Source organism: Anneissia japonica, unplaced genomic scaffold, assembly GCF_011630105.1.
Source record: "Anneissia japonica isolate Jap-2015-1 unplaced genomic scaffold, ASM1163010v1 scaffold6305_len51955_cov117, whole genome shotgun sequence".
Taxonomy (NCBI): Eukaryota; Metazoa; Echinodermata; class Crinoidea; order Comatulida; family Comatulidae; genus Anneissia; species Anneissia japonica.
Genome location: NW_022723758.1, coordinates 40,743 through 45,418, shown reverse-complemented (window position 1 = coordinate 45,418; position 4,676 = coordinate 40,743). Strand labels below are relative to the sequence as shown.

The window sequence follows — 4,676 nt, the reverse complement described above, 5'->3', positions numbered from 1 at the left end:
ATCATAGCCCATCAATGAAAAGTTCCCTTATTTCAGTTATATGAAAAAAGGTGTCTCTCGGGATTCAAAACTGCAAGGTGAGTATCATACATCAGACCACAGACCTACCAGGATACAGGCGAACCCCCAGGAAATAATAGCTGTCTCTTATACACATCTAGATGTGTATAAGAGACAGGCCTTATTTAATTAGAACGAATAAGTCAAAACCTAGCATACACAAACTTTACTTTTTCGAACAACTTGTAGGAACAAAATAGCGAATATTCACAAGCTACATGATTGGCTGTCCTCGTCACGTGATTTTGAATTATTCCGCTTCTAGTTCCTGTGTGCCTCTACAAATCATTCGGTTGAATACATACGGTAATAAATTTAGAAAATATTGTATCATCAGACATTGTGAGTGAAAATAATCATTATAATAGTAAAAAAAACTATTACAATGATAATTAAATAAAATAATAGGCCTAATAACCATAATCATAAAAATCAATAAAAGTGATAAAATAATAAATGATTGCATTATAGATGTAATGGAAACCTTTGCCTAAACCACTCTCGTCAACTAGGTACGGTACAAGGTACATACCCACACCTGATGACGCCCATTTGTGGCGAGCTCATGGATATATTTTATTATTATTTAATTAACTAATTATTAAAGTATTTTACCAGTTCCTCTGTTTACTAAATTATACTGTTAATTTCTACCAGATCATTTGGCTATGCCAGTGATACCGTTTTAATCCAAGCGGTCTTTAACTATCCAGGCAAAACGCGCATGATAATACGGTACAGCGGACCTATATTCAAGTTATAAGCTGTCTCTTATACACATCTTTGATATTGAATGCCATCGATATCGTAAAAGTGCAAGTTCAAATAAATATTGTTGAACTACAGAGGGCGCTAGACTCGTTTTTTTAGTTATCAGGGAAACTTATCAATGCGGAAGTTTATCAACTAACAAACTAATTTGTAGGCCAAATATAAATAAAATGTATATTGGCCACACGGCTTGTACTTAACAAGAATGACAATGTGGTTTAATTGAGCATGGTGCATTTTAAACGAGAACTTCCTTTATAAAATGCAATTATTGTGGAAATGTTGATATTTCTTTAGTACAGTGTGAATGGTAGAGGATAGTAATAAATGCTCATAATAAAGATATTTTCAATCCCCGAAACCTAAATACCGGGCTGTGTTCAGCGTTAGATAATTTTACCATTTATTAAGTTAAGTAATAATATTGGTTACAATATTAGAATAATGGTTTGAAGACAAAAACACCAAAATAGACCCCTCGCCTATGAGATGGCCAAATATTATTCACCAAACATGGCTAAATTAAATAATAATAAATGTCTGTATAAAAACCATCAATATTGTTTTATTTATTATTAGTAAATAAACATCTCTTCATGGTTGGTTAATTTCAGCATGGAAGGGCATTTCATTTTTTTTTTTTATTGATTTAATCCGTTGATTTTGTATCTTTATCAATATCTTATTCTAAATTCTCTGATTACAGTAAAACACCATTTATGTTAAATAAATTATTTTCACCAATATTTTAGTCTATAATATGAACACTCATTGGTATAGGCCTACACACTAAAACTTCTGAGTAGATCTAAGGCGCTACAATAGAGAAATGCGAGACAATTACTATAAATGCGAGACAATTTCGATTAAAGCTATACAATGGCTGTTAATTATTTTATGTGGGACATTTGAAATGAAGAAAAATGAAATAAATTTATTATAAATTTTGACTAAGTAAGTAAAGCGCAATAATACATTACATAAAATTATACAGTAAACGCATTACAATTTGTACGACATATATTGAACTAGAGAGGGCGCTAGACCGATTTATTTAGATCTCAGTAGAGTCTTCGCGGACGTTTTGATGATTAAGCCACACATTTTTTAATTAAAGAGAATGACAATTTTGTTTTCAATTCTGTATGGCAGATTAATCTTTTTTAATCATAAAAATCCCAGAAAATAGGTACACATATTTTGTGCAAATAATTGAGAGCTTTGTGTTGTGTTGGAACTGTATCTTATTTTAAAAATATGATTCACTAAAAATTCTGAAATTAAGAAAATCACTTCATAAATTTAACTTAGTACTTGCCTTATCCTGCGTTTCAATAAGATGAGGTTCATTTTCAAGAATGTTTGTTACTGCTGGCCAGTCCTCTCTCTCTATAGCCTGTACTAATTTGTTTCTGTGACATAACAAGCAAGGAAATGTATGAATTCTTTTTCTTACAATGTCATTGTAAATAGAGTTGACTAAACCAGGTTTCTCATGAATAATAATTTTTTACATCACTGTTATACAGATGTGTATAAGAGACAGCTGTTATCCTCATCACTCAAAAATAGTTAATAACATGTTAATGATATTTCGCAAAACAAAATAACTATACTTCAGTAATCACAATTATAATTAAATTCTTTACAATAACAACTTTTAATGTGTCTGTCAGTACATAATTGTACTCCTTTTAAGATTATAATTATATTAGCTCGTTTACTTAATGTTTACTTGATACAAATTATTACACTAGAGTACTCACTCATCGTCGGGTAGAGTTTGTAAAATTATTATAATACAGTACTCACTGATCTTCTAGAAGGTCCATGGTTATCGATGGTTTGTGACGTTCGTATTGATCGTGTCGAATAGTGAAATATCTGTGAATAGTGGTACAGCCTTATTTAATTAGAACGAATAAGTCAAAACCTAGCATATACAAACTTTACAATTTTCGAACAACTTGTAGGAACAAAATAGCGAATATTCACAAGCTACATGATTGGCTGTCCTCGTCACGTGATTTTGAATTATTCCGATTTTAGTTCCTGTGTGCCTCTACAAATCATTCAGTTGAACACATACGGTAATAAATTTAGAAAAATATTGTATCATCAGAGTCACATTGTGAGTGAAAATAATCATTATAATAGTAAAAAAAAACTATTACAATGATAATTAAATAAAATAATAAGCATATAATAACCATAATCATAAAAAATCAATAAAAGTGATAAAATAATAAATGATTGCATTCTAGATGTAATTAATTAATTCCACAAAATTAAAATTACGAAGCGCTGAAGTTCTTTTTCCCTGGTCGTTGGATCCACATGCTAAGTGTTGCTGCTGATAATCAGCGCAGGGGCATGTAACCGCATCATTTATACTCCTGGGTGAAGAGAGGCAAAGCAGATAAAGTGTCTTGCACTTTATCTCATGTCGACGAGTTGAGTTGAGTTGAGTTCCTTTCAGTTCCGTGTCGACCTGAGCCTGCCTTTAATGTTTGTCTTTTTAATGTTTTGGAGAGCCTTTAGATAGTGATTAAGTTCGCTTTTAGGTAATCCTCAGGCTTTTTGTTTTTGTCATTTGTTTCTCTTATCTATTGTACTGTATTGTCTTGCCTGGAAATAAATAAAATAAAATAATAAAATAAAATGGAAACCTTTGCCTAAACCACTCTCGTCAGCTTCCAGAAGAAACTACAACAAGGTACGGTACGGTACAAGGTACATACCCACACCTGATGACGCCCATTTGGGGCGAGTCCACGGATATATTTTATTATTATTTAATTAACTAATTATTAAAGTATTTTACCAGTTCCTCTGTTTACTAAATTATACTGTTAATTTCTACCAGATCATTTGGATATGTCAGTGATACCGTTTTAATCTAGGCGGTCTTTAACTACAGGTAAAACGCGCATGATAATACGGTACAGCGGACCTATATTCAAGTTATAAGTCCAGACCTCTCAGAGAAGGAGATGGGAAGCGCATATCGGCAGGCATCGACGGACAAATACACTTCCCACCCTCTACAATGACATCCCCCTACCGTTCTCCCCTACCGCTCTAAATCTAATGCTGGGTATCTATTCACATAATAGGAACCGTTGCTTAATCCCGTTTCTGGTATCGACCTAAAAGGTAACGGAAGTGGGTGCGGCAAACGATGTTTAGATAGTAAATGTTCCTGTCTACAATCTTTTGGGAGTGTATTTCAAAAACCTTCTCAATGAAGTGTTAATATAGTTATAGTCCAAAGCAAGTAACCGTTTAATAAAATATACGTACCTTTTAAAACTAAATGGTCTTCGGAAATGTAGGCCTACTGTAGTGTCGATTTGTGCTTGCGTTGTGTTGAGGAACGTGTTGAACAATGATTGGCTCGTTCGACTGTAAGCTAATACTCATACAGCAGTAATAAACGGATCTACGTCACAATAAAATACGTTATTGCTATCAAAATGTATTCATAATGACTTACCAGGTCACGAATTGGAACCATTTCCGCGTCGATTTCTGAGCCAAGAGAGTTCACAGTAATGGCGGCACTGCAGAAGGAGACGTGGGGGATTTTCTTTACCCAGGTCATATACTTTTCTTGCATCCTTAGCATACAATACGTATAGGCCTATTGTTTTAATGATAGGCCTACTGTAAATGGATAGCTTTCCAAAAAAAACAAAACAAAAACAAACAAAAAATGATTGTATATTTAATCGTATCAATCTAAAATAGTTGTATGAAAACGTGTCTCTGGTGAGATTCCAAACTGCAAGGCGAGTATCATATCCATTAGACCACATAGACCTACCAGGATACAGGCGAAGATC

General features: G+C 33.2%; 1 long non-coding RNA gene across 1 annotated transcript; it reads right to left on the bottom strand.

Annotated features, from left to right (window-relative positions):
* Positions 1-2,148: 2,148 nt before the first annotated feature.
* LOC117112374 lies at positions 2,149-4,670 on the bottom strand. Its single transcript, XR_004446029.1, has 3 exons — positions 4,135-4,670; positions 2,644-2,715; positions 2,149-2,243 (listed from the first exon to the last, which is right to left on the bottom strand). It is a non-coding gene; the product is annotated as an uncharacterized LOC117112374 (long non-coding RNA).
* Positions 4,671-4,676: the final 6 nt, after the last annotated feature.